The sequence below is a fragment of the Nomascus leucogenys genome, chromosome 14, assembly GCF_006542625.1.
Source record: "Nomascus leucogenys isolate Asia chromosome 14, Asia_NLE_v1, whole genome shotgun sequence".
NCBI lineage: Eukaryota > Metazoa > Chordata > Mammalia > Primates > Hylobatidae > Nomascus > Nomascus leucogenys.
Window position 1 is genome coordinate 61,423,846 of NC_044394.1, and position 22,854 is coordinate 61,446,699.

The following is a 22,854-nucleotide window of genomic DNA, read 5'->3' on the forward strand; positions in this document are numbered from 1 at the left end:
CTCCTACTTGTTTAAGGCCATGTTAAGTGTATTTACTGCAGCGCAAACCATTCCTAACTATACTGCTGCTCATACTCAAGTTAACATGATTAAAGAATTGATGTAGACATAATGTACTTACATTTGCACAAGTAGATAATAAAGGGGAATTTGAAAAAGCAAGCATTATTAATTCGTTTCAAAGCAAAGTAATTATTTTTTTCTGAAATTTGGGGAAAATCAGAGGATAGAAGTTTCACTACAACAGCATTCTAGACATTCAAAATGAAGTTTTTCTAAAGTATTAATTTTCTTTGTATGTCTGGGTCTTTCAAAATCCCGTAAATTCAAGCAGTTTCTCTTATACAATTCCCCCCAAAAGGAATTCTTTATCTTCTATCAAAATTTTGGTACACTTTAGAAGAGCTTTTAAAATTTTATTTGAGATTATTTTGTAAAAAAAGATGCATTCCTAATTTAGAAAATTTGGTGAAAGAGTTTGTATTGGAAATATGTAAAAGTTGTTTATATTTAAACAGTTCCCCACCGGTGAATTAAATGGTGGGGGATAATGTTTCCTTAAAAGTAAATTGAGAGATTGCTGCTTCTGTAAAAAGAACGATTCACAGAGTTTGCTTTCAGCTTAGAGCCCCAGTGGGATAGCATTTCTTTCCTTTCTTCTGCTAACACCACAGAAAAGGAACAGAGGAATAAGAAGGGATAGGATGTCCCTTCCGGAGACCTTGAGTGACAGTATGGCAAACAAGGGTCATCACTTTAATTAGCTTTAATAACCCAGAGCAGGGTGAAAGATCTCCTCCTGAGACTAAAGTTGCTAGCTGCTGAAAGGATGTTAGTGAAAATTCTGTTATGTCAAATGACTTGCCGCATGATTTGAAGTTTTTATTAAAGAATCCAGGAAGTTAGAGGCTTCTGACTAATGTGAGAGGCAATCAAAAAGGAGATAAAATCTAATGCTTTAAAAAAAATTTTTTTAAGCAAAACACTGGCTTTTTGAATGGCATTGTGTTTGTATATTATAGTGGCTCTGTTAATGTACTACGCACACATCATTTTTAATCATAAAAGAGAATATTGAAAGACAATATGAGTCATTAATGACTGAGCAGGAAGAATGAATTTTCCCCACTCCACTCCACTAACATTCTTACTTAGAGATTTCAAAGACCTGAAAACAAATAATTCACCCTCTGAACCACTGAGATCGCAATTCACAATCTTTCACTTGGCTGCTTCTAGTAAAAGGTAGAGTTCTTGACCTTCCATTTGCATTGTAACTTTTAATTTCATCATCTGCTTTGCCATCTAGAGATATGAGTGATTAATCTAGTTAGATTTTAAATAATGTTAACTCTAGATTTTCATTGGACTTTTGCATTTTAGCAGTGATACTTTTTTTTTTTTTTTTTTTAATGACGGAGTCTCGCTCTGTCGCCCAGGCTGGAGTGCAGTGGCGCAATCTCAGCTCACTGCAAGCTCCGCCTCCCGGGTTCACGCCATTTTCCTGCCTCAGCCTCTCTGAGTAGCTGGGACTACAGGTGCCCGCCACCACGCCCGGCTAATTTTTTGTAATTTTTTTTTTAGTAGAGATGGGGTTTCACCGTGGTCTCGATCTCCTGACCTCGTGATCCGCCCGCCTCGGCCTCCCAAAGTGCTGGGATTACAAGCGTGAGCCACCGCGCCCGGCCTAGCAGTGCTACTTTTTTTTGAGATGTTCCTTCTGAATATCTACTTGAATTTTCATTGTTTGACTTGAACTTCTGAAGGGCGTGCATTTAAAATTCTGTACTTTTAGTTGTAAAGGAAAGCATTATTATCCTTTCTTCTGCTATTGATTACTAAAAACGATTTGGCTGCAGGAGATTTAGCACTGTAGGAGATTTTATTTCATAGTCTTTAACCAAAAATATACTAGAGACATTTCTTTTCAAGATATGATGTCTGCAAGAGCTAAATCAGAAGCCCTCCCTGCATAGGTCAGATTTTTCCATTTCTAAGTTACTTAGGTCTTTTCCTTTTTGGAGGTCTTCTCTTCTGCAAAGAAACCAATAGTTGTTTGTGCTTTTACATTACAGAAGACATGTAACTAATGTGGCTAATCTGAACATTTTGGGGGCATAGTAATTACAAAGATTTATCTTGCTACTGAAATCTCAGAAGTTGAACATAATGAAAGCCCAGAACTGGCACAGCTATCCTGGCACATAGAATAAGTTTGTTTGAAAATAAAATCAACAGGGAGAAAACCTGAGCCGAGAGAAAGAAAATGAGATAGATCTCTAATGATATTGTTTGTACTCTTGGATTCAGCCATGCCTAAAGCAAGTTTACTCCTTGGACTTTGCAGCTATATAGGCCAATACATTTCTTCTTTTGCTTTAGCTAATTTGATTTTACTTTCTATTGCATGCAACTAAAATAAACATGGCAAATACATTACCTCATCTTTAATTTGCATGGTAACTGATAGAAAACATTTCAAATAACTAGGTAGCATAAACTATTATGACACCATATTTATCTGACAGTCGGTAGCCAATAGTGGGAAGATACTGGCTTCAATAAAGTATTCTTTTATTTATTTTTTAGAAAGCAATGAAAAAAATAAAATCTGGAGTATTTTGGAAGAATGATATGGGTTAGGAATAACAATTCTTATGTAATCCTCACATTTTTTTGTAAATTCTATATAAGAATTGTCTTTTACAGTATTCATTATTAATTTTTATATTTTCTTGTTAAGAAGTGTTGTTTCTTTTTATAACCAAAGGTTGTATAACATCTGATCGTAGCCAGAATGCTAGCACTTATAACATGCAAGGAAAGTACCCAAACTTCACCTGGTGACAAAGTGCACACTTTTCAGGATTAAATAATTTATTCTTTTAAAAATAAAACTCTAAAGAAGTATCACAATTGACCTTATATGTCTGTATATTCTCTTGGTAATATTAGGTGATGTCTAGGGCAGTGATTTCCAAATGGGAGCAAAAGGATCCAAGGGAATGCTCAGAAATATGCAGTAGGGTACAGAAAGAAGATATGTGAGTTTCTATATATATTTTTGTATTAGTAATTTTAAGTTTCACCTGTGTGTGTATGTTGTTTACAATAATCTAAGTAATGATGTGGTAACAATTTCAAAATTTCAATGGCTTAATATTGTAAAATATATTCATCTCTCATGGTCAAAAAAATGAGAGATAAATGTATTTTAGAGTTTTAAGCCACAATAGGTTGCCTGGGGCTTTGCTCCACACAGTTTCTCAAACAAACAGTACGACAGAGTCTCCATTATCCTGTAGATGCGCTAACATGAGCACATGGTGTCCTCCGATTTGGAGGCCTGAAAAAGAAACACTGTGAAAATTCTGCAGGACATTTCACTACTCCACTGACCAAAAGGACCAGGAAATACAGTCGCCCATATGCCCAAAAAAGAAAGAAGAGCTGAATATTGGTGAGTACTAATAATGATTGCTATGGAGTATATTTATTATATGAATAAATTTCAAATGCTAAATATGCAGGGTAAATGCTTTAAAAACTTTACTAGTATTATGTGTGATAAAAGAATATTTAGAGACTATGAAGTCACTCTTACTTTCTCGATACTCTAGCTCTGGGTTCTTTTTTCTTCTGTCAACTTTCATTTGCCTCTATAATTAGTTCTAATCATTACTATGGGTTTTCTTGTGTTTTCCAGTCTGCAGCCAACCTAATTTCTCCAAATGCTTCCTCTTCCCATTTTTTTTTGTCATTGATATTGATAACTTTAACAGGTAAAGTTTCAACTCGATAATTTCATAGCAAGTCTCCTTAAGCACAAGGTGAAAAAAGAGTAGAATGAACCCTTTACATGTCCATGGTAGGCCAGCAATCTACCAAAACATGGTACATGTTCCACTAAAATCTAAATCAGGGGCATTGGGGTGGTCGATGATGATAATATCCTTGACCCAGCTGCTAATTCAGATAAATTTGTTCTCCATAAAGTTGCCGTGGTGATGGAATGTTCCAATCTACACAAGAGTTTTCTTTTTTCCCTTCTGCTATGGACATCAACTTATACTATGCTGCAATTACTGAAATCGTGTATTTCGAAAGTCACCCCTTTGAATTCCTTAAAAACAAACAATAAAACCTTTCAAAAGCCTCAAATTTTCTACTAAATATTTGGTAGAGGATATAAATTTAGCCATTACATTGCACATATTATAGTGAAACACCTAAAAAATTCTTATTAAATATTTCTGTTCTCCAAGCGCTCTTGTCATTTCCATAGCAGGTGGTCCCCCCCACCACCGCCACCCCGTTCTTTCTTCCCCACACATTACCTGGACTTGACATCTCCTATCACCTTTTTACTAGAATTGCCACCAGAAAACTATTAATTCTTTTCTGGGAGGCAGTGGTATGAGGGAACTGAAGCTACAAAACTCAGATTGGTAAAATACATCTTACTGTAGTGTTTAGAAAAACAAATAACCTCTGAGAAATAATCACTTAAAATAGTTCAGGTATTATCAATTATTATGAAAACAAAAATGTGTCTTCTCTTAACTTTTACTTCAAGCATCTTATCAAATAATTTTTCCCAACAATTTCAATGCTTCTCAAATAGTTATTTTAGGCAATACAATTTCTACATATTATTACATGTATTGTTCAGTTTTCATTTTGATTTATCCATTATTTCTCAATTGTTTTTGCAATTGATAAGTCTTGATCATAGATACCCCTGTCCCTGAATAAAGTGACTGAGTAGCAGGTAGATTGAAAATTTAACCACCTATTTAATACGGTATCTACAATTGTCTGTTCAGCTTTCATACTTCCCAAATTACTACTAGTTTTCCACAAAAACATTCATTAGTGGTCTGTAAGAGAACCCACAACAAAGATTTTCTTATTCATGATCTCAGGGTTTGAAGCAAATTACTTCATTTGTGTTTCAATATAGAAAAATAAAAATTTTGAATCTGCAACTGTATAAAATAGCATAAACAAAGATTGCATATGTTGAGTATAGTACCAAAAAGGACACTTTTGTTAGTATGAAATCATAATTACTTGTTGAGAGAGAATACAGCAAATGAGTTGAAAATGCACATTCTGGAGCAATCTTTCCCTGTCTTTGCAATGAATAGTTAGCCTGTCCAAGGTTGCTTAATCTCCCTAATCTCAGTATCCTGAGCTAGAAATGGCAATAATGGATCTCAGTGTGTTATTGTGAGGGTTAGATTTAAAAAATCTATACCAGTCATACTAAAGCTTATTATTACTATTATTCTGATTGTAGTTGTCATTATCATTATTTTATTAAAAGTATTTCTATAATGTTTCTAAACTTCTTTTTTTCTGTCTTTTAAAGTATTTAAGATTTGGTTTACTTATCTCAAAAAGAAGTGACTAAAAGTTCAAGGGGAGAAATGATAGAAGCTAATTGTGATAAAACAGATAAAGTACATAGCACAATTTTGGCTATTTACTTATATTGTTAATCATATTATGTTTAAATATCTAGCAGTTTTCATAAAATTATGCTTCATTATTTGGTTTAGGGAGAGGTAATGCCCCATAAAGTTTGAGCATCCATAAAAGTTCTTTCTGGGTAAATCTAGAAGGCAATGCCTTAATCACTCTTTACCAGGAAAATTTCTCAGGGTTGTTTTTGCAGGGCAATTGTGAAAGAATAAGTAACACCTCTAATCCAATCTTAATTTCATTTCCACCTATGAAAAAGTAGACTTCCTTTTGCTTTCTAAAAATATGGTGAGAAACCACACAATAAAAACTACAAAATGACCAGCTAACAACTTCATGATTAGGTCCAAACCTAATACATCAATATTAACTTTGAATGTAAATAGTCTACACACCTCACTTAAAAGGTACAGAGTCCTCTTTCCCATCTTGCAAGATGGAGGGGTGAAAAAGTTGAGAAGCCAGATACTAAAGAGAAGAAACCCAAAGCCAAGAAGGCTGATGCTGGTGGCAAGGTGAAAAAGGGTAACCTCAAGGCTAAAAAGCCCAAGAAGGGGAAGCCCCATTGCAGCCGCAACCCTGTCCTTGTCAGAGGAATTGGCAGGTATTCCCGATCTGCCACGTATTCCAGAAAGGCCATGTACAAGAGGAAGTACTCAGCTGCTAAATCCAAGGTTGAAAAGAAAAAGAAGGAGAAGGTTCTTGCAACTGTTACAAAACCATTTGGTGGTGACAAGAACGGTGGTACCCGAGTGGTTAAACTTTGCAAAATGCCTAGATATTATCCTACTGAAGATGTGCCTCGAAAGCTGTTGAGCCAGGGCAAAAAACCCTTCAGTCAGCACGTGAGAAAACTGAGAGCCAGCATTACCCCTGGGACCATTCTGATCATCCTCACTGGATGCCACAGGGGCAAGAGGGTGGTTTTCCTGAAGCAGCTGGCTAGTGGCTTGTTACTTGTAACTGGACCTCTGGTCCTCAATCGAGTTCCTCTACGAAGAACACACCAGAAATTTGTCATTGCCACCTCAACCAAAATCGATATCAGCAATGTAAAAATCCCAAAACATCTTACTGACGCTTACTTCAAGAAGAAGCAGCTGCGGAAGACCAGACACCAGGAAGGTGAGATCTTCGACACAGAAAAAGAGAAATACGAGATTATGGAGCAGTGCAAGATTGATCAGAAAGCTGTGGACTCACAAATTTTACCAAAAATCAAAGCTATTCCTCAGCTCCAGGGCTACCTGCGATCTGTGTTTGCCCTGACAAATGGAATTTATCCTCACAAATTGGTGTTCTAAACATCTTAAGAACCTAATTAAATAGCTGACTACAAAAAAAAAAAAAAAAGGTACAGAGTTAGCTGGATAAAATAGCAAGACCCATCTGTCTGCTGTCTTTAAGAGACTCATCTCCTATGTAGTAACACACCTAGGCTGAAAGAGTGGGAAAAAGATGTGTCAGGCAAATGGAAAACAAGAAAGAGCAGGGGTCTCTACCTTCTATCAGATAAAACAGACTTTAAACCAACAATAGTAAAAAAGGAAAAGAATGGGCATTAGATAATGACAAAGGGTTCAATTTAACAAGAAGACTTAACCATCCTTAGTACATATGCACTCAACATTGGAGCACACAGATTCATAAAACAAATAGATCTAGACCTACAAAAAGACTTAGACAACCACACAATAATAGTGAGGGACATCAACAACCACTGATAGTGTGTTAGACAGATCATTGAGGCAGAAAACTAACAAAGAAATTCTGGATTTAAATTTGATACTTGACCAATTGGACCTAATAGACACCTACAGACTATTCCACCCATCAATCGCAGAATATACATTATTCTTTTCTTCACCTGAAGCATACTATAAGATTGACCACATGCTTGGCTATAAAGCATGTCTCAATAAATTTAAAAAAATCAAAATCATACAAACCACACTCTTGAACCAATGTGAAACAAAACAGAAATCAATAACAAGAAGATCTCTGAAAACCACACAGTTACATGAAATTAAACAACTTGATCATGAATGACTTTTGGGTAAAAAAGAAAATTAAAGCAGAAATAAAACATATTTTGAAATAAATGAAAACAGAGACAAACATACCAAAATATCTGGGATGCAGCATAGGCAGTGTTAAGAGCAAAATTTTTAGTCACAGATGCCTACATCAAGAAGTTAAAAAGATCTCAAATTAATGATCTAACATTACACCTAGAGGAACTAGAAAAGCAAGAATAAATTAACCCCAAAGCTAACAGAAGAAAAGAAATAACTACAATGAGATTGTAACCGAATGAAATTGAGACTCAAAAATTCATACAAAAGATCACAAAACCAAAATTTATTGTTTGAAAGGATAAACAAGATCAATAGACCACTAGCTAGACTAACAAAGGAAAAAAGAGAGAAGATTCAAGTATGCCCAAGTAGAAACAACAAAGGTGACATTACAACTTATGTGACAGAAATACAAAAGATTCTCCAACACTGTTATGAACATACCGATGCACACAAAGTACAAAATCTAGCGGAAATTTATAATAAATTCCTTGAAATGCACCACTTCCAAAGATTGATACGGGAAGAAATTAAAGCCCTTACCTGACTAATATTAAGTTCTGAAATTGCACCAATCATAAAAAATCTACCAACAAAAAAGAGAGCTTGACCAGCTGGGCTCAGAGCCAAATTCTACCAGATGTACAGAGAAGAGCTGGCACCAATTCTACTGAAACTATTCCAAAAATACCAAAGAGGAGGGCTCCTCCCTAAATCGTTCTATGAATCCAGCATTACCTTGATAATAAAACCAGGCACAAACACAACAAAAAAAGAAAACTCAAAGCCAATATCCCTGATGATCATAGATGCAAAAATCATCAACAAAATATTAGCAACTGGAATCCAACAGAACATCAAAAAGTTAATTCACCACAATAAACTAGGCTTTATTCTTGGGATTTAAGATTGATTAAACATATACAAGTCATTAAATGTGGTTCGCCACATAAACAAAATCAAATTTAAAAACCATATGCTCATCTCGATAGGCATGGAAAACCCCTTTAATACAATTTAACATCCGTGCATGATAAAATTCTCAGCACACTAGGCAGTGAAGAAACATGACTCAAAATAATAAGAGCTATCTATGAAAAACCAACAGCCAACATCATAATGGGTGGGCAAATGCTGGAAGCATTATCCTTAAGAATTGAAACAAGACAAGGATGCCCACTTTCACCACTCCTATTCAATATAGTACTGGAAGTGCTAGCCAAAGCAACCAGGCAAGAGAAAGAAATGAAAGGCATCCAAATAGAAAAAGCAATCAAATTATCTGTTTTGCTGATGATACGATTCTATACCTAGAAAACCCTAAAGACTTTGCCTAAAGCCTACGAAAATTGATAAACAATTTTATTAAAGTTTAAGGATACAAAATTAATGTAAAAAATCAGTGTTGTAGCTAAACACAAATAATGTTCAGACTGAAATTAAAATCAAGAACATTTTTCAATAGCCACAAAGAAAATGAAATATCTAGGAATATGGCTAGCCAAGCAAGTAAAAGATCTGCACGAAGAGAACTGCAAAACACTGCTGAAAGAAATCAAAGACAACACAAACAAATGGAAAAACAATCCATGTTCATGGATTGGAAGAATCAATATCATTAAAATGGCTATACTGCCCCAAACAATCTGTAGATCCAATGCTATTCTTATCAAAATATCGGTGTCATTTTTTACAGAATTAGAAAAAAGTATTCTAAAATTCATATGGAATAAAAATGAGCCAAGATAGCCAAAGAAATCCTGAGGAAAAAAAAGGAAAAGCTGGGGGTATCACATTACTTGACTTCAAACTATATTATAAGGCTTAAGTAACCAAAACAGCATGGTACTGGTACAAAAAGAGACACTTAAACCAATGGAGCACATTAGAAAACCTGGAAATAAAACCCACACCTACAACCATCTGATCTTTGATGAATTCAACAGAAATAAGCAATGGGGAAAGGACTTCCTCATCAATAACTGGTGCTTGGATACCTGGCTAATCTATCTGAAAGAATAAAACTGGACCCTTACCTTTCCCTGTATATAAAAAATAATTCAAGATGGTCTAAAGATTTAAAGGTAAGACCTCAAACTGTAAAAATCCTCGAAGAAAACCTAGGAAATACCATTCAAGACATCAGCTTTTGCAAATAATTTGTTACTAAGTCCTCAAAAACAATTGCAACAAAAACAAAAATTGAGAAGTAGGAACAAATTAAAGGAGCTTTTGCACAGGATAAAGAAAGCTATCAGTAAACAATCGACAGAATGGAAGAAAATACTTGCAAACTATGTATCTGACAAAGATCTAATATCTAGAATCTATAAGGAACTTAAATATTTCATCAAGCAAAAACCAACCCCATTAAAAAATTGGCAATGAAAATGAACAGATACTTCTCAAAAGAAAACATACATTTGGCTTACAAACATATGAATAAATTCCAACATTACTAATAATCAGAGAAATGTGAATCAAAACCACAGTGACATATTATCTCACATAAGTCAGAATGGCTATTATTAAAAATAGAAAAGCAACAAACGTTGATGAGTCTACACAGAAAAAGGAATGCTTATATGCTCTTCATGGAATGTAAATTTGTTTAGCCACTGTGGAAAGCAGTTTGGAGATTTCTCAAAGAAGTAAAAATAGAACTACTATTCCACCCAGCAATCCCAACAATGGGTATGCATCTAAAGGAAAATAAATTGTTCTACCAAAAAGACACATGCCCTTGTAAGTTTATTGAAGCACCATTCACAATAGCAAAGATATGAAATCAACCTAGGTGTCCACCATTCGTGGATTTGATAAAGAAAAATATGGTACATATACACCATGGCATACTATGCAGACATAACATAAAATGAAAACATATTTTTTTTTCCGCAACATAGATGCAGCTAGAGGCCATTATCCTAAGCAAATTAATGCAGGAACAGGAAACCAAACACCACATGTTATCACTTATAAGTTGCAGCTAAACATTGGGTACTCGTGGACATAAAGATGGCAACAATAGACACTGAAGACAATTAGAGGCGGAATGAGGCAGTGGGAAATAACTGAAAAACTACCTACTGAGTACTATGTTTACTGCTTGAGTGACGGGATTAGTTGTATCCCAAACTTCAGTATCATACAATACACACATGTAATAAACCTGCACATGTATCCCCTTGAATCTAAAATAGAAGTTGAAATTATTTTAAAAATTACAAAAATAAACAATTGAGAAAAAAATAAAATAAAATAATAAATACAATGATGGTGAATCCCCCAAGCTGTGTTTCTATCCTGCAACATATAACCAATTTCATGTGCAAGCATCCAAGATGGGCCCTTTGTATTTCCTTAGCAGGACTGGAGAGCATAGAGAACTGATGTAAATCAGTGTGAAGCTTTGGCTACTGTTGATGCCATGAGCAATAAAATCCCATGTCTCTGATCCAGGAGTCTCATGACTTCTGCTACCATTATTGAGATTGTGGCAGGCTAACCTACTTGCTTGTAAGTAGGATAAAATTTCAAATCCTGCATCATTCTTGACATAGTCTAACTATAAGAAATATTATGAAATATTAGCTTTTCAAGAAATATCAAAATTAACAGAATAAGATGAGTAATTTGTGATTGATACACTGAAGATTTATCTCATGATTTTATGAACATGGTATTTATAGTAAACGTAATCCAGCAAATAATTACGTAAAAGTGTATTATCTGCTGTTTTGGTGAATGTGTGAAATTGATTCACCCTACTATCAACAATAACGCACACAAAGTTTTATTTAAAAAAAAAAAGCTAGGGAACTCTATTTTATGGCATTCTATCTAAGCTAAATTATTATCTGACCTAACTAGGAAAATGAAATCTTTGCTCAAACCCCTTCCTGACATTTTTATCTAAATCAAGAGGAAAGTTCCAAGGGTAGACCTCAGAGTTGAATCTGATAACTGACAAGTCTGTCTTATTATAAGACTTGAGATTGGTAGGAGAAATTTGACCCGAGAAACTGAACTTTTAAATTTTGAAGTGTGCTCTGTAGAACTACAGAGTTTAGAAAATGCATATAAGAGACAGAAAGAAAGGTAAGGAATAATTATGAATGGAAAGAGCTACCTAGATAATTCCTTATTTTCATATTTCCTATGAATTAAGTTTACACATATTTTAAAAGTAGCATAGTCAAGAGCAATTATTGAACTACTTTTCTGCCTTTGAATTCATGTTCAGGAGAAATATGGATGCACAATGTTTATGCTTGTGAATTCTGGTCAAGATATTGCTGTAACTATATATGGAATTCCTCTCCACCTTGGTTCTAAATACTTAGCATGATAGTTGAAGTACTTTTACACCATATAGCTATCTCAGTAAACAAATGTAGAACTGAAACCCACAGCAATAAATGAAGCCTGAATGATAATTCTATGAAGTTTCTAGATCAAATTCTGGGGGAGGCAAATGGGCAATTGGCTCTATCAAAGTAAAAATTAATAAATTCCCCTGCTAGTCACAGCTGAAACACCCACAAAAGTAGATGCAAAAAAGTCACAGTCATTGCCTAGTGTTGCTACCTAGGAAAGCTGGAGGGAATAGAGATGTCCACACAACTGGGACCAAGGTAAGCCATAGAGATTCAGGAACTATAACTCTGGCATCTCTACAAGATGAGAACTCTGCAACTCCAATATAAATATAAGATCCCAATTTGCAGGTTGGAAACAACTAGACACAGATGGGTGAACATGGGAAATACAAAGTAAATATGTGCCCATGCATACACAAACACCTATTCAAGATGAATTGGCATATCAAGGTCTAAAGCACGAAGAAAAAAACTAGTAACTTAAGAATAGTATTTAAAAAACTCAGGGAGAAATAATTAACTTATGAAGGTATGCAGATAATGTAGTATATTTTTTTAAATGATTATAAAATGAATCTACCTAAAATATTCAGAGAGATAAAATAAGAAGTAAGATCGTAAGTCGCCAACAGGAAACTACGGAACAAAACATAGGCATATATAAATCAGGAATGAGTTGACATGCAAAAGTACCAATTAGGGCCGGGCGCGGTGGCTCACGCCTGTAATCCCAGCACTTTGGGAGGCCGAGGCGGGCGGTTCACAAGGTCAGGAGATCGAGACCATCCTGGCCAACATGGTGAAACCCCGTCTCTACTAAAAATAGAAAAAATTAGCCGGGCGTGGTGGCGGGTACCTGTAGTCCCAGCTACTTGGGAGGCTGAGGCAGGAGAATGGCGTGAACCTGGGAGGCGGAGCTTGCAGTGAGCTGAGATCGCACCACTGCACTCCAGCCTGGGAGACAGAGCGAGACTCCGTCTCAAAAAAAAAAAAAAAAAAAAAAAAAGTACCAATTAGAAATTCTGAAAATTAAACATGTTATCATAAACAAGCAATAGACGTAATATATTTTAGAGGGGCCATAGAACAGAGAAAATTATTGAACTGTTAGATAATGTAACTTAGATCAATTTTGTTGATTTAGAGAAATATGATATCAAAAGCTCATGAATTTAAACAAAACCTCTGTTGGGAAATTATCAAATAAATAACATTAATCACGAGAGACTCTGTGTCCTACTAATGAAAATTGTGTCCATCTGCATAATTTTGCTTAGAGTCCTATAAAGTGTTCTTTTCAGGTTACATGAACAAAGACTTATTTCAGAGGTAAAATAAAATTAAGCGAGGTTACTTCTTTGAAAATTATGGAGAAAAGACAACTCTTAATAATTGTATAAGATCAAGTAAAATTTTGCTTAATAACACATACTAGTAAAAACTCACAGGAAAAATCAAAAATGACTATAAAGCTGCACTAATTCTTAAGTGCAAACTTAATACAAATATTCTCTTGCCTGGAAATATGAAAAATGTCATAAGCGTTTATGACCACAGTAGGATGTTGGGAGGAAAATACCTCTGGTAGTAATCTTTGGGAGCAAATGTGCACTGTTAGTAATGATTGATGAAAAGTTTCCTCACAATCTGCTGAGAAAAAAATGTTAAAATGAAATTAAGTATAGTTATAAAAAACAAAATTATATAATTGACATAACTGAGTTATTGGCCTGAGAGTCATACCTATTGCAATCTATTTCTTAGAGGCTCACTCCTGCAGATGTTGGGCTGGAACTTGTCAATGTTTCTATACATACAGGAAATGATAAACAGCGCATATCAAGCCTGGCAAATACCTATACTGAGAAAGAAATTCTGGTCCTCATCAAGGGAGAAGGAGCCAGAGCTAAAGGACAGGGTGTTGTCAAGTGATTTTGAGTATTTATGCAGAGCTAGATTTTTTTAGATAGCTTTCTCAGAATGTCTTATTTCAAAGTCAGTAAAATTTTAATTAACCTAATTTCCCCTGTTCTGATTTCATGTTCCCCAAGCAACTATCAATTTATGAAGCTCAATCAAATGGGCTTCAAATATTTATATCTCTTTGACACTGATTTCTGGAAGTGAATTTTTACTTTCAGTCCTGATTTTTTTTCTTGATTCCCATGCAGTTCAAATACAGCAGTAGAGCTTATTGATTGTAAATATGTTGGTGTACCTACCAGTATAAATGCTTTATTTCTCACTGGAAGTTTGATGATTTAAACATCTCTTATTTGCCTTAGTTTGTTGAGATGTTTTATTTAGCATGATTCGGTCCTCCAGCTCAGGCCTCATCATGCATAAACACTGATGAAATATGAATCTGAAGCCCTAAAATGATGTGAAAACTTGAGTTACTGTCTCATGAGATCCACCAAAGCTCAAACCAGTTTTCCTTGATACCATACTGATACCACTTGCTGATTCAGTCTACTAATTTATACCATCACTGTTTACAAAGAAGAACCCACGAAGTCACATTTAAGAATATGTGGTTGGTGACAGAGCTAGAGAAAACTGAACTAACATTCTATGGCAGGGATCCCCAACTCCCAGGTCACAGAGTGGTACCAGTCCATGGCCTGTTAGGAATTGGGCCGCACAGCAGCAGGTGAGCACCGGTCAGCAAATGAAGCTTCATCTGTATCTACAGCTGCTCCCCATAGCTTGCATCACTGCCTGAGTTCCACCTCCAGTCAGATCAGTGGCATCATTAGATTCTCACAGAAGCGTGAACCCTATTGTGAACTGCGCATGTGAGGGATCTAGGTTGCACACTCCTTATAAGAATCTAATACCTGATGATCTGTTACTGTCTCCCATCACCCCAAGATGGGACTGTCTAGTTACAGAAAAACAAGTTCAGGGCTTCCACTGATTATACATTATGGTAAGTTGTATAATTATTTCATTATATATTACAATATAATAATAATAGAAATAAATTGCCCAATACATGTAATATGCTCGAATCATCATAAAACCATCCCACCCCGCTCCCCATGTCTGTGGAAAAATGTCGTCCATGAAACTAGTCCCTGATGCCAGAAATGGTTGGGGACTGCTGATCTATGGAGTATCTGTTACATACAATACACTGCCTGCTACCCCATTGAGCTTATTCTGTTTAATCCTTCCTATTTCCTACATAGGTTTAGAGGGTTACATCACCAGTCTAACTGGAGAGCTGAGGGATTTGGATCATACTCACAGCTGCCCTACAGTATCTTCCCAGGGCACCCACAGCTGGGGTTAATGTTAATGTGTGGCCCTTCTACTATCTACATTATAATCAAGTGTGCTGCTTAAACAAACAGATCCATGAGGCACACACACTACCCCTCCCCAACACACACAGAACAACAGTAACAACAATAATATCAACAACCAACTATGAAGTCAAAAACTTCAGGATGAGACCCAGGAATCTGCACGTTTAACAAGAAAACCCAGGCGATTTTTGTACGCATTGAAGTCTGACATCCACTGCTATAAAATTTATGTGTATCTCGCTGGAGAGAAAAAAAAAAAAAAAAAAAAAAAAAAAAAAAACACAGTTGACAAAAACAGTCATTGTCACAATCCCTAGTTACCCTTCCCTCAGTTTTTCCTCTATATTTTTTTGTTTTGTTTTGTTTTTGTTTTCGTTTTTTTGTTTTTTTCTCAACATCAGGCGTACATTGAGATTTCTTTTACTCAGTCCTGACTTATAGTCCCTTTGTGGTTATGACTCATCCCAAACACTTTCAAACTGAACTGCAGCAAAATCAATAAATCACCATAATTAAACCACTATCATAAAGAATATTGCTCAACAGTATAAGAACTGTAACTACTTGCCCTAACATGTGTTTGTTTCTATTTCCTATCCCGGGAATAGATACAATTCTCAAGTGAACAGTTTCAGAAAATATCTTGATAGAATCTCAAGATGTACTTGAGCAACTGGTACACAGTAATGGTGGCTGTGACTTAAGACTCTCTAGGGGCCAATCATAGAGCTGCAAAAACGGCTTAAATCCAGGAAGGAAAACACAAAAGGAAAAAAAAAAAAGGGTTGGTGAGGAGTTTGCAAATGATCATGTGAGGTACATAAACAGTTTCTCTCAATTTTTAAAAATCAACATATATTGAGCCTAGGTGGGCCAAAACAGAGATAATCCATTTTGAATTATGACAGGAATAGAAGGGCATGTGAAATTTCTCCAGCTTTTCTACCTTTCAGATTTTAAAAGTTGAATCACTTAAGCTGTTAATACAGTAGAAACAATCTGCATATATCTGGCATACTGAATTTTCTTCACCCAGATAATACTTAATTCAATTTTGTCTTTCACAGCACACAGTTTAGAATTTCCCTGTCTGTACCTATTTTCCATTTGTCTCAGGATCTCAACTAAAAAATCATTTTGAACAATTACATAATGTAGATTCCAAACTTTTATAAAACTGCTTCGAGATGCCATTTTTAAGTGGTTTTCATTCTACCTTAAAACTAAGTTGCTACAGTTTAAAAGTGCACAAGGGCAGAGTGACAGCCCTATATACTATGGAAAGAATGAAACAGACAATGATAATAGCTTCTTTCAGCTAGAAAGCTGTACAATCGACTGCTCTTTAGACATTACTGAAGGTAGACTGAAAAATATAACCTACGTGATTTTTTTGGTTTCTTAGCTTCACTGGACTTGATGAATTGACAAAAGCCCCAGACAATGGCTGATGTGGAGAAAGACTGGGAAAGTGTGTCCATAGATGGAAAAGCATGACCCTGAATCAAAACTGTGAATGAGCCTGTGGGGGCAGCTGAGCACAGGAGAATCTTTTGCCCTCATTAGTGAGCAATTTCTTCTTTTGGACTGAACATACAGTCTATCTCCTTCTCAGCCTTAAGGGATTTCTAGAAAAAATAAAGGGTTAGTAATTGTGTGGTCTTCTCCGTTACAAAGATGCTGATATTTCAAATTCAAAGGGTTACAATAAATGAGAGCTTGGGAGAGTGTATGCAAACCTGTTAGTAGAAAGGTAGAGCATTGCTTATGCCCTTGGTCTTGTCAGTTGTGTCTACAACATGTAAGTAGTAAAGGGGTTGCTAAGCAACTTCTAACTTTTAACATGAAGTGTGCTCAGGGACTGCATACTGCAAAGGCACAGTATTGCCCATTGGTAGAAGAGGATGCCCTAAGTAAGATGAAGTGGAAGGCATCTCTTTATTGTCCTTTCAGTTTGTTGTTTGTGGAACAGGAAGCAAAAGGGAGATTCATGTTTTGGTTTGTTCTGGAAACTTACAGAACTCAAGAGTAGTAGAATGACTAAAATTATTTTGGTCATTCCTACATCTTGTTTTTTCTTCATAACTATTATTTAGATTCTGCTCTCTGATCAGGAGGATTCCTTTTTTTTTTCTTCTTTTCCTGAAATCAATCCATGGGCCTCCATGGTGGCTGTGGAGGGACTTTTCACATAGCACCACCTTGATTCTTGTACACTGGGAATCTCCTTGCCCTTGGAAAGTCACTGTGCCTCCTTAGTATTTTACGTCAAAAGAAGCTACCTTATAATACCTCAGGGGAGAACGATTTGAGACATTGAAATAACAGCAACAACAGAACTTAAGACACACGAATAAAATATTCTTCCTAAGCCCAAAGGATACAAAAATGTGTTCAGTATATTTAAACTAACTAACTAAAGTTATCCTGCCTTGTTTTCTGAAGCTTCAGGCTCAACCCATTGAAGTGCTGACTTTTAGGGCTGTAGTAGCTGTCATCTCAGCAGCTGCTGCAGAGAAACCTATACCAGTCCTCCTTAAAATCTACACTCAAAAAAGTAAGGCCCAAAGAGAGAAGACACTTACTCTCCAGTGTGTCCTAGGCTTACCTTGTGAATTCTGATTATTGTTTTAGGATTACACTTTTTTCTTGAATAATTGACAGGGGATCTGAAATGATGAATATATTTCATGGGGAGCCTGGGTCCCAGTTCCCAGGAAGGTGATCTACCTGCTACCTCAACAAGCCAACCATATCAGAATGCAATACAACATTCCTAAGGCAAGTATGTGCATGTGATAGGAGTTTAGTGGATCAAACACTGCCTTTCTCTGCATGAGAATTTCTCATTAATACTTCTTTACGGATAGGAGGCAAGAGTAGAATCAATAAACAGCCCAAAATCAAGGCACCACCCTAGAGTTCTGTCTTTCCTTTATCCTTATAGCCACTTTTCTGTATCTACATTCACTACAAAATCAGCCCTTCGATATCCAATAGAGGCCATGTAAGGTATTCCAAAAATTAAAACCCAATTGCGAGAGACACTGAAGGACAAAGAATTTTCCACAGTGCTTCCTGCACCTTTCTCCCATGCCCCTGTACATAATCTCAACTCCTAACTGCTTTAGTCCAACACTGTTGACAAAAGTCATATTGCCTAAACAATAACGGATCTGCACAATCTCTTTCTTTTCGAGAAATATCTGTGACAAACATGAACTTCAGCTCACCCCTCCTGTTAAACCTCCTTAAAACACTCTGCCCTCCTGCTCCAAGTATGAATGTTCATTTGGAGCCTTCTCATGCCTGGCATTTTCAATAAAAGCTTATGTTAAAAGGGCTTGATTGATTTTCTTCCACACAATTTATAAAATACATGCATAACATTTTACTCTCTTAGAATCAACATCATGATGACTTTGCAAATCTTCAATGTGACACTCTGTATTATTCTCAAGTAATATTGTGAGTCTCCTGTTTTCAAATGTATACTTGGCCTCTTTTCAAACATACATGTTAGCTTCCTTTTAAAAAAGCCTTTTAGAGTTCATTTGCTGGCCAGTACCAGACGCTCTAAAACTGGGGACTGCAAAGTAATTTCAGAAGGAGTGAAATTTGGTGTCCTAACCAGAGTTCTAAAAGAGAAGCTGGAAAAATCATGTGTTAATGAGAGTCGTGCAGTAGATACCCAATTCTTGGCTAGAGGAAGTCATTTTTTCCTGTATGCAGATCCTCAGCAAATACTACAATACATTTTCAAATAAATAATATATGGGTCTTTTTCCCCATAACCACCATTGCTGACTACCTAATCTGACACCATTGCTAACTGGAAATATAACTATTTCCTTCTAAGTGCTATCCCTATGTCCATACTAGCCCCAAACAATCTGTTCTGTTCATAGAAGCCAGAGCATTCTTTTAAAAACACAAGCAGAATGTGTCACTCTTCTGCTTAAACTCCCAAGACTTTACTCCACAGTGCCCTTTTTGATTTCTGAAAACACCTTGTTCTCTCCTTGCCCTTGTTGCTTTCTTGGTGTCCTTGTTCTCACCTCCTCCCAAGATTGTCTTTTTCTCATCATTTAGGTCTCTGCTTAAAAAGTCTCTTTTTAAGAGATGCTTCTTAGAACACAGAATCTAAGCTCTACCTCTCCCATTAATACTCTTCATCACATTATCCTGTCCTATTTTTTGAGCTTATGTTTTGGAGTACTTAATAATATTTTAATTTATTCTATTCATTTTTACTTGTTTGTTAGTTTTCTGGACCACACCAATAATTTATGCTACACAGAGCAAGGAACTTATTTGTCTTGTCAACAGTGGTTACTTCAATATGTAGAATAGACTTGACATATAGCCATATAGTGGGTACTGAGTATAACTTCTGTTTATTTTTAATATTTTTATGTGTAGTTTTTACTTTGCAATAAGAATATATGGAATTTCTCTTCTCTGAAACTCCCTTATCCTGTAACTTCAGCTTTTTATGTTCTTATTTATGTTATTTTCTTCTTGTTGATAGAATTTTGTCCATGTTTGTGTTTCTTATAAAATAATTTAAGCTTTTTTTATAATTATAGATTCTATTTTACTTTTATTTGCTTATTTTCATTATTATTATAATAAATATTAACTACTTATGTAGAGCTTATAATATACTAGGAAGTTGATATGTATTGGCTCTGTGCCCCCACCGAAATCTCACCTTGAATTGTAATAATCCCCACTTGTTGTAGGAGGGACCTGGTGGGAGGTAATTGAATCATGCAGATGGGTTTTTTCTCATGCTTTTCTTGTGATAGTGAATAAGTCTCAAGAGATCTGATGGTTTTGTAAAGGGAAGTTTCCCTGTATATCACCTTTGCCTGCCACCATGTAAGATGTGACTTTGGTCCTCATTTGCCTTCTACCATGATTGTGAGGCCTTTCTTGCCATGTAGAATTATGAGTTAATTAAATCTCTTTCCTTTATAAATTACCCAGTCTCAGGTATGTCTTTATTAGTAGTGTGAGAACAGACTAATACAGTAAATTGGTACTGGGTAGTGGGGCACTGCTGTAAAGACACCTGAAAATGTGGAAGCAACTTTGGAACTGGGCAACAGGCAGAGGTTGGAACAGATTGAAAGGCTCAGAAGACAGAAACGTGGAAAAGTTTGGAACTTCTTGGAGACTTGTTCAATGGTTTTGACCAAAGAGCTAATAGTGTTATGAACAATAAAATCCAGGCTGAGGTGGTCTTATAGGGACATGAAGAACTTGTTGGGAGCTGGAGCAAAGATCACTCTTCCTATGCAAAGAAACTGGCAGCATTTTGCCACTGTCCTAAAGATCTGTGGAACTTTGAACTTGAGAGAAATAACTTAGGGTATCCACTGGAAGAAATTTCTAAGCAGCAAAGTGTTCAAGAGGAAGTAGAGCATAAAAGTTTGAAAAATTTGCAGCCTGAAATGCAGTAGAAAAGAAAACTCCATTTTCTGGGGAGAAATCCAAGCCTTCAGCAGACATTTGCATAAGCAACCAGGAGCCAAATGTTAATTGCCAAGATGACAGCCCCCAACCCCCATCATAAGCCCAGAGGCCTAGGAGAGAAAAATGGTTTCCTGGGCTGGGTCCAGGGACCCCTGCTGTGTGCAGCCTACGCACTTGGTGCCCTACATCCCAACTGCTCTAGTCATGGCTAAAAGAGACCAAAGTATATCTTGGGACATGGCTTGAGAGGGTGCAAGCTCCAAGCCTCAGCAGCTTCCACATGGTATTGAGCTTGTGGGTATACAGAAGTCAAGAATTGAGGTTTGTGAACCTTTGCCTAGATTTCAGAGGATGTATGAAAACACCTGGATGCTCAGGCAGAAGTGTGCTGCAGTGGTGGTGCCCTCATGGAGAACCTCTGCTAGAGCAGTGCAGGGGAGAAATGTAGGGTCAGAGCCCCCACACAGAGTCCCCACTGGGGCACTGTCTATTGGAGCTGTGAGAATAGGGCCACCATCCTCCAGACCCTAGAATGGTAGATCCACTGACAACTTTTGCCATGCACCTGGAAAAGCCACACACACTCACTGCCAGCACATGAAAGCAGCCAGGAGGGTGGCTGAATCCTGCAACTGCACAGGAGCAAAGCTGCCCAAGGTCGTGAAAATCCACATCTTGCATCATCATGACCTAGATGTGAAACAAGGAGTTAAAGATTATTTCAAAGTTTTAAGATTTGACTGCCCCGCTGGATTTCTGACTTGCATGGGGCCTGTAACCCTTTGTTTTGGCCAACTTATCTCATTTGGAATGGGTATATTTACCCAATGCCTGTACTACAGTTGTATCTAAAAAGTAATTAACTTGCATTTGATTTTACAGGCTCCTAGATGGAAGGGACTTGCCTTGTCTCCAGTGATATTTTGGACTTGGACTTTTGAGTTAATCCTGGAGTTAGTTAAGACTTTGGGGGACTGTTGGAAGGCATGATTGTTTTTGTTTTGTTTTGTTTTGTTTCTTTGAGACAGAGTCTCACTCTGTCACCTAGGCTGGAGTGCAGTGGCATGATCTCAGCTCACTGCAACCTCTGCTGCCTGGGTTAAAGGGATTCGCCTGCCTCAGCCTCCCGAGTAGCTGGGATTATACGTGCCTGCCACCACGCCCAGCTAATTTTTGTAATTTTAGTAGAAACAGGGTTTCACCATCTTGGTGGGGCTGGTCTTGAACTCTTGACCTTGTAATCCACCTGCCTTGGCCTCCCAAAGTGCTGGGATTACAGGCGTGAGACACCGTGCCTGGCTGATTGTGTTTTAATATGTAAGGACATGAAATTTAGGAGGGGCCAGGGGTGCCATGATACGGTTTGGCTGCATTTCCCCACTCAAATCTCACCTTGAATTGTAATAATCCCCACATGTCATGGAAGGGACCTGGTGGGAGGTAATTGAATCATGGGAGCAGATTTTTCTTGTGCTTTTCTCATGATAATGAATCTGTTTCATAAGATCTGATGGTTTTATAAAGGGAGTTGCCCTGCACATGCCCTCTTGCCTGGTACCATGTAAGACATGACTTTGCTGCTCATTCACCTTCCGCAGTGATTGTGAGGCCTCTCCAGCCATGTGGAACTGTGAGTCAATTAAACCTCTTTCCTTTATAAATTACTCTCAGGTATGTGTTTATTAGCAGTGTGAGAACAGACTAATACAGAAGTATTCTAAACACTTCACAAATATTAGCTTATTTATTAACATCCTCTTGTGTTAGTGCATAGATACTATTATTGTCCTTATTTTACATACAGAGAAACTGAGGCACAAGGAGGATAGTTAAGGTTCATAATCACATAGCAAATAGAAGAGTCAGGATTTAAACTCAAATCTGGGTAATCTGGAATCCAGAATACAAACTCTTAAATGAATACATAAATCAAAACCCCAAAATGATATATATTTAAAATATTATCTCACATATGATTCAATATTTTCCTTTTCGACCATGCTCTTCTGAGAATTTTTATCTTTTGAACAAAGGACATTTGTTTCTTAAGGGGTAAAAATATGGCTTAGAATAAAATGGACCTTAGAATGGGCTAGGGTCCATTCTTTACTC

General features: G+C 36.6%; 1 protein-coding gene and 1 pseudogene across 3 annotated transcripts in view; one reads left to right on the forward strand and one right to left on the reverse strand.

Annotated features, from left to right (window-relative positions):
- Positions 1 to 6,824, forward strand: part of LOC105738918 — an 85,432-nt pseudogene extending 78,608 nt beyond the window's left edge. The window contains exon 2 of the transcript XR_001114766.2: positions 5,895 to 6,824. The product of XR_001114766.2 is annotated as a 60S ribosomal protein L6 pseudogene (transcript). The remainder of the gene's footprint in view (positions 1 to 5,894) is intronic.
- Positions 1 to 22,854, reverse strand: part of LRRTM4 (leucine rich repeat transmembrane neuronal 4) — a 767,357-nt gene that overhangs the window by 224,371 nt on the left and 520,132 nt on the right. The gene's annotated exons all lie outside the window — the stretch shown is intronic.